This window comes from Microcaecilia unicolor, chromosome 8, assembly GCF_901765095.1.
Source record: "Microcaecilia unicolor chromosome 8, aMicUni1.1, whole genome shotgun sequence".
Taxonomy (NCBI): Eukaryota; Metazoa; Chordata; class Amphibia; order Gymnophiona; family Siphonopidae; genus Microcaecilia; species Microcaecilia unicolor.
Window position 1 is genome coordinate 194957233 of NC_044038.1, and position 12656 is coordinate 194969888.

Sequence of the window (12656 nt, forward strand, 5' to 3'; positions counted from 1 at the left end):
TTCGCCCTTTCCTCTCTGAACACACCACCCGAACTCTCGTCCACGCTCTCATTACCTCTCGCCTGGACTACTGCAACTTACTCCTCACCGGCCTCCCACTTAGCCATCTATCCCCCCTTCAGTCTGTTCAGAACTCTGCTGCACGTCTCATATTCCGCCAGAACCGATATACTCATATCACCCCTCTCCTCAGGTCACTTCACTGGCTTCCGATCGGATACCGCATTCAATTCAAGCTTCTCCTTCTTACCTACAAATGCACTCAGTCTGCTGCCCCTCACTACCTCTCTACCCTCATTTCCCCTTACGTTCCCGCCCGTAACCTCCGTTCACAGGATAAATCCCTCCTCTCAGTACCCTTCTCCACCACCGCCAACTCCAGGCTCCGCTCATTCTGCCTCGCCTCACCCTATGCTTGGAACAACCTTCCTGAACCCTTACGCCAAGCCCCCTCCCTGCCCGTCTTCAAGTCTTTGCTTAAAGCCCACCTCTTCAATGCTGCGTTCGGCACCTAACCCTTACCGTTCAGTGAATCCAGACTGCCCCAATTTGACTGCCCCTATCGGACCGACCGTTCACTTGTCTATTAGATTGTAAGCTCTTTGAGCAGGGACTGTCTCTCTTTGTTAAATTGTACAGTGCTGCGTAACCCTAGTAGCGCTCTAGAAATGTTAAGTAGTAGTAAAATCCTGATTGTGATTCATGTAATATTGTGAATTTATTTATATAATCAGTAAGTTGTTTGGTTACCATGCTTTCCATCAGTTTGACCACCAGTGGGATTGATGCTACAGGGCAGTAGTTAGTGATTTTGTTTGATTTTTTTCTTGGGATCTTTTGGTATTGGGGTGAGTAGGATGTTGCCATTTTCCTTAGGGAAGAGACCTTGTTGAAGCATGTAGTTTAAGTGGGATGTAAGGTCTGCTATGAAGTGGTGGTGGGCAGATTTTATTAGGTAGCTGGGGCAGGTATCCAATTTACAGTGAGAGTTGGAGAACCTATTAATCGCCTGGGTGACTGTTTCCACGGTGAGGAGAGCGAAGTTTGACCAGGTTCGGTCCACTGGGTATTCACCAGGCGTTGGATTCAAGCCAGTGATGAAATTTTAGATATTGGTGTTGTCCTGAGGTAGCGTGTTACGTAGGTTTGCAATTTTTTAATTGAAGTATTTAGCAAGGTTGTCTGCAGATGGGATGTCTGTATTGGTTGTGGTGACCAAGGTGATGTCTAGTAGTTTGTTCATGAGTTGGTATAATTTCTTCATGTCTTTGTAATCTGGCCCTATTTGAGTTTTATAGTATGACCTTTTGGTCTGTCTTATTGCGTATTTGTATTTTCTTTGTATTTGTTTCCATGCGTTGAGTGTGTGTTCGTCTTTTATTTTTTTTCCAAGCTCGTTCAAGTTTCCTGGATTGTGTTTTTATATTTTTCAGTTCTTCATTGAACCACGGTATCGAGTTATGCCTGCGTGAGGTTCTTGTTCGTAAGGGTGCTATTTCGTCCACTATGCTTCTGCATCTTTTATCCCATTCTGAGAGGTAGTATATAGAGTCCGTTTGTGCTGTCCATTCGTTTTTGTATATCTGTTGCCAGAATGTTTCCGAGTCTATTTGGCCTCTTGTGCTGTAGGTTGTGTGTTCTTGTATACAGTGTGAACCCTTTTTTTGCCATTTTAGGGATAGGTTTAGTTTGTAGTGGTCGGTCCATGGTGTTTCTGTCCATTTAATTTCTGTTATTATTAGGTTCTGGTCTGTGGACAGATTGTGTGAGATGAGGTCGAGTGTGTGCCCTTTGACATGGGTTGCTTGCATGTGTGGCTATTTAAGATCCCATGAGTGGAGGAATTCCTTGCATTCTCGTGCGTTGGTAGAGTTAGGGTCTTCTAGGTGGAGGTTAATGTCTCCTAATACTAGTATATTGGAGTTGGTTACACAAGTGTTTGAAATGAAGTCAATGAAGTTGGTCTGGCCTTCGTTCCAATTACCTGGAGGTCTGTAAAACAAGACACAATTCACATGATCATGTAGGGTTTTGTTGTGGATTCTGATTGCGACAATTTCAAGTTGAGGTGTTATGGACTCGGCAGTGGTTTCTGTGGTAAAGTCGATAGATTAGTGTTATGCCTCCGCCTCTCTTTTCTTTTCTGGTCCAGTGTGTGATTTTGTATCCTGGAGGGCACAGGCCTAGGATTATAGGGTCCTTTTGGTCATGGATCCAAGCTTCAGTGAGGAAGAGTAGGTCGAGGTTTTCTGACATGATCCAGTCTGTTAGTATTGCTGTTTTATTTACAGCGGATCTGGCATTGATGTAGCCCACTTGGCTTGTTTGGAATGGGTCTTCTGTATTTGGTGTTAAGTGGACTTTTGTTAGTACAAATGATGAGGTGAAGATGTGATTCCATGTGCCCAATGCAAGGAGAATTTAATTTTACTTCTACTCTTTCATCCTAAGGCAGATTACAACTACAGTTAAGATGAACCCATCAGTAAACAAGATATCCTCAATGAAATTTGGCCATGTATTACTGTATTGTATAGAACAGTGTAGAAAAATGAGCACAAAATACAGCCTTTATTAGGGTTGTTTCTATCAGCTACAAATAATTTTTGAAGCTGCTTTAGTGATATTCAGTTTTGATTTCATGATATCTATATCTACCAGTGACGGTTTCAAGCAAAAAGGTGTCAAATAACTACAAATAAAAATATATATTTTTTCATCCACATTTTGAGGCACTGCCTATCCAACTGCAACAACTTTTGACTTTTACAGATAGACCAGCATAGGCAGCATTATTTCTAATAATCTTTTACTATTGCTTGCAACACCGTTTACTCTGCACTGTCTTTCAGCTTGTTTGTATATCTGCCTAATTTTTGTACGCCACATTGTGCCTGCATGAGTGGGAAAATGTGGGCTATAAATGCACAATAAATAAATAAATAACAGCGTTTACTATTGTTTTTGGTGTACTTGTGACTCCGCCTACTACCAGCAAATTACGCCTACTGGCTTCAATAGCTTCGTACCGTCTCCTGTTCTCAATCTAACCTCCTTGAGAGAAAAGGTCTGTAGCGTTCTAACCCGGATGTACTGCGCACTGTAATCGGACGCTAGTTTTTTCTTCAGTCGCCGTCTAGGCCGCGCGCACTTCACCCACCAGAGCGAATCTCGTTCGCAGACACCGAGGAGTAACAGTCAGACACTGCACCGCCAACCAATCAGAGCCTGAGCCGGCACTGGCCACGTGCCAGCATGGAATGTTGATACAAGGCGCAGGCCAATGGAAAAGCAGGGAGACAGCAAAGGAGGGCGGGGCAGCCGGGGCCATCGAGTGCGGCTCGGCAGCACGCGCAGAGGGGGGCGTGGTCCGCCGTCCAGCCCGGAGCCGGAGGCGCAGCCGTAGCGCCGCGCGATTAAACATCTCTCCCCGCGGCTACGAACGTGGCCCGGGCTCGGCTATGGACACCAAGCCACGGCTTCCTAAGAGAATATCTCCGGGCAGCCCGAACCTCTGCACCCCGCCGATCCCGCTGAATGGTCTGTCGTGCGAGCTGTTGACGGCTGTGGGCCGGGACGTGTGCACGGTGCTGCCAGAGCGGACCCCGGGAGCTGGGCAGACGGTAAAGCACTATGCATGCTAGGGCCGGCGCGCTGGTTCCCGGGGCTGCAGCTGACACCTGACAGCTGCACGGGGCCACGCCTGTCCGCTGCGGGAGGGGGAAGTTGCTCGCGCCGCGCAAACTTCTTTGCTAAGATGGCGCCTTTCTGAAAGTATCTGCTGAAAGTTTAGAGGGAAGGGGCGGGGCTGAGTCCGTAGACCTCGCCCACGCCCCGCCCCCTTGTTTTCCTTTGCCGGCGTGTAGCGATTGTTCCGGACCAGCGCGCTAGGTCGTAATTAGTCTGGACTCCCACTACTTAACTTGCGAGCTCCATCTGCTCCCATTTCTTCCCTGCCCGTCCTCACAGCCAGCTTCACGCTGCCGCGAGCTGGCACTACGCTCGCACACGGGCAGGCTTCTTTCTTTCATTGCCTTGCACCATTGCCTTGATGTTTCTGTATAATTGTTTCCAACTCTTGCACTGAAGCCAGAAAGTACCCTGATTTCTTGCAGTAGCTGGTATACAATTGATTACTTGCGTACAGTAAATTCAGTTTCAGATTCTTCATTACACAAAATGAAATGTTTCTTGGCTCTGCAGTTTTGCGCCTTTTAGATCGATTGGGGTTGGTTAGGGTACCATGAACCTTCTCATCCCAACCTAGGCCAGAAATCACAGTTTTGTTTTTTTTTGTTACATTTGTACCCGGCGCTATCCCACTCATGGCAGGCTCAATGCGGCTTACCTGGGGCAATGGAGGGTTAAAGTGACTTGCCCAGAGTCACAAGGAGCTGCCTGTGCGGGGAATCGAACTCAGTTCCTCAGGACCAAAGTCCACCACCCTAACCACTAGGCCACTCCTCCACTCCAGTTCCTCAATGTGGTGTGCCATGCCCCTTCTGTCTGCAATGACATCTTACTTGATATACCTACTTTTTGAATCTGCTTTTCAAATCTAAACTATAGTTCTTTCTTACCACAACCTTGCTGACTTTTTTTTAAACTATGTTTCTTGACGTTTGTTATTCCACTAATTGTAAACTTTAGCAGAGAGGTGTGGGTTTGTACACCACTGCCTAGTACTATAAATATAGTCATTACTGGCACTGGTTCCCTTGCAAGGAGCTCTACCACTACATCTATAGGTGTAGTACTTGGAATAGAGGAGTAGTCTAATGGTTAGTGCAGCAGCTTGAGAACCAGTGGAACTGGGTTAAACTCTCACTGCAGCTCCTTGTGACTCCAGACAAGTCACTTAACCCTCCAGTGCCCCAGATACAAAATAAGTACTTGCAAATTAATATATAAAAAGCTTTTGATTGTAATCACAGAAAGGCAGTATATCCAAGCCCATCTCCATCTCCCTTCATTTTGTGATAGCTCTGGTAGGTCTGTTAAGTAAACCAGTTGCCTACCAGACAAGTGAGACACATACTTCCTGGACTGGCATCACACTTTTTAATTTGCAGAAAAGTGCTTATGGAGGAATTATTTCCTGGTTCATTTGTGTTCTGATCCATGGGAAGGAGGAAGGGAACCTGTGCAGAGGCTACATAAAGCTTTATTTGGGAAATGATGCATTTATCTGATGGTACAGCACTGTGCAACAGTGCTGTGAAAAGTTGGGGTATTGAAGTGACTTCTAGTTTTTTCCTACATTATGAGCTACTTTGTTAATACTGTGCATCTTGTTCCCCCTGTTAGAATCATACACTGTGCAATGGTACAGCTTCAGCTGAAGACCTGGAGGAAGCCAGTATCCAGCTGAATCATCCAGCAATCTCGCTGGGGCAGTCCAGATGGACAGTGGAGGAGCAGCTGTGTCAGGGGCATCAGGAGGGCGATGGGGCACCTCACCCTGTTGGCTCTTGTAGACAGAAGTTCCCACTTCAATCAGCTCATATCCCAGTTCCTGGTCAGAGGTAAGGCTACATTCTATAGTAGAGAATGACACGGGGACAAAATTTGTACCCTTCCATGTTGGTTCTGGCTCTGTCCCCGCCAGTTCTGTCCTTGTCCCCATGGAATCTGTCCTCATCTGCAGAAGCCTCGAACAATTATGATTTTATATTTAAATTGTTTTATTAAAGTATAAAAAGGAACAATATGCTGTGCAACTATTGTGTATAAGTTATAAATAGAAAACAATAATAATGGTGTGCAGCTATAATAACCCTCTTTACCATCACCCTCTACCCTTCTAACCCCAACAACAGCTGATTTCTACTACCCCAAGGAATCCTAATCTACCCTGTTAAAATGTCCAGGGGTACAAAATACAACCCGTTCTGTATGCCTTAGAGGTGAGAAATATGCCCAATGAAGCACTGTTAAGATTTTTAAATCTGTGGATAAATAAGTCATCAACAATCTCAGGATTCAGTCTAGCTCTCCTGCCTTCCACAGTCCTTCCTGCAATAGAAGATGTCTTCTTAGAAGATGTGCTGGTAGCAGGATGTGCAGGATCCCCCATGTAAATTTTGCAAGTTGTGACCAGTATGTTTGCTTGTTTTTCCAAAAAATCAAAATATTGTCTGTCTCACTTGAACATAAATAACAGTCCAGTTCGTTAACAGGCTTCAAAGTAGAAAATGACACAGGGCCAAAGTTTGTTGCCCGTCCTTGTGGGCTCTGTCCCGGATCTGTCCCCATCCCCATGTCATTCTCTATTCCACAGCAGCCCTCCATACTGGCACAGATGGTTATGCACAGACCAGCAGGTGGAATCTGAGAACCACTGACTTCTAAGTTCAGCTATAACCATGCTGTGCAGTTCCCAGAAATCCAATAGTTCTCAGTCTCCAGCGGGTGGTGGATGTGTTAAGCTGTGCTGTCCTGGTCAGGTATTGGGGTGTTAGGTTTCTTAGGGATAGGTTCTACACTGAGGGGGAGGGGTTGTGGATCTTGAATGTCTATCAGTGTTTTAGGAAATGTTTGAAAACATGGCTTTTTAAATAAATAATATTGAGCCACAGTTATTAGCATTACCTGTTAATATGATTATATTGTAATTCTCTGGGCTATTCCCAGTTCTCTTTTCTGTAATCCACGTTGAACTGACCAGGCACATGCAGAATATAAGCAAGTGATAATATGATGTAATGGTATGCCCTCACAGGGCTGTCTAGTATTGTTAGCGTTGGATAGGAGTTGAGGCCTGTGAAGGTCTTTTGCCCCAGGGTTGTCGCACACAGGTTGCTGGGTCCCTTCCTCATGTCCCTTTGGGGCAAGTTTCTGTGTGCCTCAGCTGAGTGCCTTTTCCTATCAGCAGGCAGCTAGCTTTGAGCGCCAGTGAGGTCTGCTTGTATAAAAACAAAAATTTCCATTACATCTGGCAGATCAATCTAGAGACATGTGGGTTATGTTCATCTACCAGCAGGTGGAGATAGCGAGAATACCAAAAGTAAGGCTGCTGCACAGTATCCTTTTTGGAAGAGCTCTGACCCTCTTTCTATCACAGCAGGTAGATTGACATATCTTGTGCAGCTGTCTGAATGATGCTTGCTTCTAACCTGTTCCCTCTGGCTTAGTTGAGTTGGTCTCTGCTGGTCTGTTGGGGAGCTCTCCTCTGCCCTTCCCCACCTCTTTGTCCTTTTCTGTATAATCTCCTACCTCGTCAAAAAAAAAAAAAAAGAGCATTGACCAAGTGTGCTAGAGAAGGTCTAGGTGCTGCTGTGAACAGTAAGTGATATGGCACAGTATCTTCAATTGCTCTGCCTCAGTCTACAACTTTCGCTGGGATCTTGTAAGTGTTTGCTTTTCTTTTCATTCATGTCTGCCCCAGGGCCTGCTGTTAGATGCTGCTCCCATTGCAGTCCCTGGTGAGCAGCTTCCAGCTCCTCTACTGTCGTCCCATTTCACCGGGATGGGGGTGAGAATATTGGTAAAAATTATGGCAGGCTCTGCGGCTGTCGCCCAGGGCCGTCATCATTGCTCCTTTGGTATCCTTTCTAGAATGCAGGCCTCTACTTAACTTTGCAGTATTAAAAACAAACAACCCCCCCCCCCCCCAAAAAAAAAAAAAAAATAAAAAGCCAAATGTGCACAGAAATGCAGATTCAAAGGTTGCTTTTCTGGCATATCTCTGCTCAGCCTTTGCAGCAAGCAGGGCACAGTTGCGGGGGTCTCGATTCACACTCTGCCTTTCAAGGCATTATGCTTAGGCTTAGCTTCGGAGCTTGGTTGTCCACCTTTTCCTTGTCGTGGCTATCGGGCCTCTTTGGCTGTTTTTTCCACACTTATTTGAAGGTATGTTTCCTCACAGCTGTCGTCACTGCCTTGTAGTGTTTGAAAAAAAAAAAAAAGAAAACCCACTAATAATGATAATTCTACTATTGGTATTCAGGTAACTTGCTCAGTTTCTGTTCCCTTCCTTTTTAAGCTCTGGTTTTCTGCCTAAGGTGCCAGCCTTCTCCCATTTCCAGCTATTATCTATTTCTGTCTCTTTTTTTTAGATGTGCATATCCTTGCTAAGTTACATGCTGACAGTTTCTCCCGAATTACTTAAGCTGCAGGAGTTATGGTACAGCCTTAAGTTTCATTCCTATTGTGGCTGCTTAGGACAGCCAATATATGTGGAAAAAAAAAATGAAAAACAGACACTACAGAAATAGCAAACATCTAATGATGGGGGGGGGGGGGGGGGGGGGGGGAACTCTGCCTTGTCCTTCCAGCTTTCCTGCAAAGGCATGGCTTCCTAGATTTTGGAATGTTTCTTGTTCTCTGAGGAACCTGTGCCTATGTGTCTCATCTGAGACACTTTGGCTGGGTTCTATACTGTACCTATCTACCCCTGCGTTCCCAGGCTTAGTTTGTGATAGCAATGGAACACAGGGAACAGGGATCCTCCCCAGATTCCCGTGGAAGTAGGTAGGCCTTCCTCAGTGCACTTGTGGAAATGTTCTTGACAGTCATCTCTAGTTGTGAGGACTTCCACTGTGTTTCTCTCAATTTCCCTGGTTCACAGTTGGGAGATTCGCAGGTCTTTGTGTCAGCTATGTTGACTCTGTCTCCTTTAGTAGCTCTCAGCTGAATTTGTCTCTTATAGAGGCCTCTCTGTCTTCTGTAGGGGGTTCTTGGCTGAATCTCTCTTTTGGAGGCTCTCAGTTCAGTCTTTCACCTATGGAGGTTCAGTTCACTTGGTCCCCTGGGGAGATTCTCTGTTGAACCTGTCTCCTATGGAGGTTTTCAGTTCTCTCTGTTACCTTTGGTGGTTCTCAGCTGAATCTGTCACCTGTGGAGGTTCATTCTGTTGCCTTTGGCAGTTCTCAGCTGAATCTGTCTCCTGCAGAGCTTCTCAGTTTTGCCTATAGACGTTCTCAGTTACTGTCGCCTATAGAGGTTCTTTCTGCATCTGCCATCCTTATATGGCCTATTGCTTGTCTCGCAGTGATGCAGGTTCCTGCGGTATCTGTCAGCCTTAACTCATCTTGGTCAGTGGCAGAGATTCTCAGTTGGATCTCCTGTGATGGAGATTTTCAGTGGCTTCATTCCGCTTTGTGGCTTTTCATCTGCGCCTGTTTTCTGAAGCATTTCTCAGCTGTTTTTTCTCGACTGGGGGGGGGGGGGGTTCACGGCGGCAGTATTGGCTATGTGCACTATTTCTTCTGATGTTATCTATAGTTCTTCCAGCTGAAACTGGGTGCTTTTAGGCTTTGATCTATAGCTAGCTGCCTTTAGGGTCCTGAGCTGCAGTTCTTTACTGCTCTGTTATTGTATAGCTTTGCAGTAGACTCTGAGCCAGATGCACAAAGGTCCCGTTAAGAATCCGTCTGCATGAGGTCACATGATGCTAGGCTAAGGGGAGGACGCTGCATGTTAGAGCTCCGCGGATCCTCGCTAACATCTGCCCTTAGCGACATCAAAATCGGGGAGAAACCCTTTAAAAAAGTGAAGAGCGAGCAGTGTGAACCTTCTGCAGCGCAAATTAACGGCGATCGCTGTTCCGCCAGGCCGGCATGACCACGAAAGCAAGTCGGAAGGACGGGACGAGGAGCCATGTGGGAGAAGGTAAAATGGAGGACGCAGGCTCCTCGGGAGAATCGGTTAGTTCAGCTTAGGCGGCGGAGATCGCAGTAGAAGTCTCAAGCCACCTGGAGACGTCGGTGGATAAAAAGCTGCAGCAGATCTCCGACCAAATAGAAATGATGGATGGTAAATTGGAAGTTTTAAAAACAGACATGGCGGGCTTCCAACAGCGCCTGTCAGATGTAGAAGATCAGAGCACACAGCAAGCGAACGCGCAGAGAGCTATGCTGAAAAAGTTGGAAAGCCTAGAGTCAAAAATCGAGGCCCTAGAGAACAGATCACGACGCAACAACATAAGGCTGGTGGGGCTCCCGGAGTCCCTGAGAGAGGTGGACCTCAGGCAGTTCCTGGAGAAATGGCTGCCCCAAGTGCTCAACCTGAAACAACTGGAGAACTGTTTAAAGATAGAACGGGCACATCGACTACGGCAAAGCAGACAAGGGAAAGAGAGACCAAGAGTTGTGATTTGTAAAAACTATAATCAATCATAAGCAAGAAATTTTACGCGCCTGGAGACAGTGGGGTAAGATACAATATGAAGATTCAACTGTTTTATGCTTCCAAGATTTCTCGGCAGCGGTGGCTGCCCAACGTCGACAGTTCACAGAGATCTGCAAGCAGCTATATGAGAGAAGAGCACGTTTCGCTCTACTGTTTCCTGCCAAGTTGCGAGTCCAGAATGATGGCAAGCTAAATTTTTTTTACTTCCCATGAGGAGGCGATGGAATTTGTAAAGCGTATGACGGTCAATCCGGAGGAGAGTGGAGCAGTGGTGGCATCCGGTAGCAGACTAGAGCATTGAACGGTAGTGGGACAGACCAGAGCATTGAACGGTAGTGGGACATGCAGAAATGCATGTCCGCAAGCAAATGGGGGAAGACAGCTGAGACATGGACATGACAACAGTACTGGACAGTAAAATTTAAGGTTTGGTGATTGATACAGAAAAGGGGGCGAGAGAGTGAGCTTCATTTTATTTTCCTGAGGGAGGGTGATGTGTGAAGTGCAGGGATAATGTAACGTGTATTGTGCAAGATGTCGCGAGGGGCGGGGCGGGGACGTGACCGGTTCTCTGATGAGGACCCAGTCTAAGTTCTTGGTATACAGGAGGGGGGGGGGGGGGTGGTAGGGGGGAGGGAGAGACAAGGTGGACGAGGGGGGTGGGGGGTTTGAGAGTGGGGTTTTCCCTTTTTTTTTCTTTTCTCTCTTCTTTTCTCTTCTCCTTTTTTCTTGCTTGCTATTTTTGTTTTGTTGTATCCTATATCAGAGCAGAATTGGGCGAGTGCAGCACTGTGAGAGATTACCTGACCTGTGGAAGACGGGACACACCCAGGGGCTGGGGGTGTGGCCTCGCAAAGAAAGTATTAGTAACCAAGTTTAATAGGGGTATTTGGAAGATAATGGGGAATAGTTAAAATAATATCTTGGAACGTGGGGGGGGATCTCATTGCCTATCAAGCGCACCAAAGTCCTGCAAGCCATGAGGTGACATAAGGCAGATATAGTATTCTTACAAGAGACACATCTGACGACATTGGAACATAGTAAATTTCAGAAAGGTTGGGTGGAGAAGGTGGTGGGTTCCCCGGCAGAAGGCAAGACAGGGGGAGTACTGATAATGTTTCATAAGGGCCTGCAGTTCCAGATCAAAAGGGTCAAGCGGCGCCCAGAGGGCAGATACGTGCTGGCAGAAGTGGTGATGGGGAATATCACTTATACCCTTTGTAATGTTTATGCACCTAACGTTTTTGATCGCAAATTCTACAGAATTCTTATTCAGCTGTTGAGCCCCTATCGGGGGAAATGTGATATTGGGAGGGGACTTTAATTTAGTATATGACGCCCAGATGGATAAAACGGGAACACAAGCTCTGAATCTGAGCCATGCTGCACGGGGCCTGCCCTTCCTCTGTAAGACACTGGACTTGATTGATGCATGGAGAGTTTTGCATCCAACCCAGAAGGACTATATGCACGTGTCCAGAGCATATCTTACGCAATCACGTATTGATTATTTGTTTATATCAAGAGATCTTTTCTCCAAAGTATTAGTAGCAGAGATAGGTCCGTGCGAAGTATCGGATCACTCGATAATTTGGTTACAGATGCAGGGATTAGGGGCTGTGGGGGGAAGGGGTGGTTGGAGATTCCCTATAGAGTTGTTCTGGGATCCCCTATTTAAGGCATATATAAATGAAAAATGGAGGGAGTATGCGGATCATAATAAAGGTCATCAACTTCAATCTAGCTTATATTGGGAAACATCTAAAGCGGGGAGAGATTATAGCGTATAGGGCCAGGGCCAAAAAGATGAGGGATAAGGAGATTCTTAGATTGGAAAAAGAAGTCCGATCACAAAGGGTTAGATGTGGGTTAAACATGACACCAGATAGGAAAGGAGCTCTTTTGGCTACTCAGAAGGCATTGAATGAATTGCTCCATCAGAAGGCGTTGAAGTCACACATGTACTATAACACCAATATTTTATTCAAGGAAAAAAAGCAGGGAGCGTTGATGGGCAGATTGATAAGAGGGAAAGGGGGTAATAAGAGTATTTTGGAAATAAGGGAGGAGGGAGGCCGACTAGTCTGGGAGTCTAAAGATATTACAGAACTTTTTAAAAGATATTATGAGAGTTTATATGGGGAGCCAACAGATATAGTGCCAGACAGTATGCTTTATTTAATTAATCACACCTTACCCCGGATATCGGAAACGCAAAAAAAGTATCTCAATGGCCCCATTACAGAATGCGAATTGATGTTGGCGCTCCAACATAGCAAGATACAAAAAGCGCTGGGACCAGACGGCTTTACCACGGCCTATTATAAGATAGTTCAGGAGCAGGTGACGCTTCCCCTGTTACATCTATACAATGATGTGGCCACTTCTGGAGTAATGTTGGATTCTATGAACATAGCGAATGTGATAGTACTGCTGAAACCTGGGAAGGATGGGATGGAAGTAGTCGTATAGACCCATATCATTGCTCAACTGTGACAAAGATTTACGCTAAGATTCTGGCA

At 46.0% G+C, this 12656-nt stretch overlaps 1 pseudogene; it reads left to right on the forward strand.

The window, feature by feature from the left end:
• The first annotated feature begins 3366 nt into the window (after nt 1-3366).
• The window catches only part of LOC115476872, a 71857-nt pseudogene continuing 62567 nt past the window's right edge, over nt 3367-12656 (forward strand).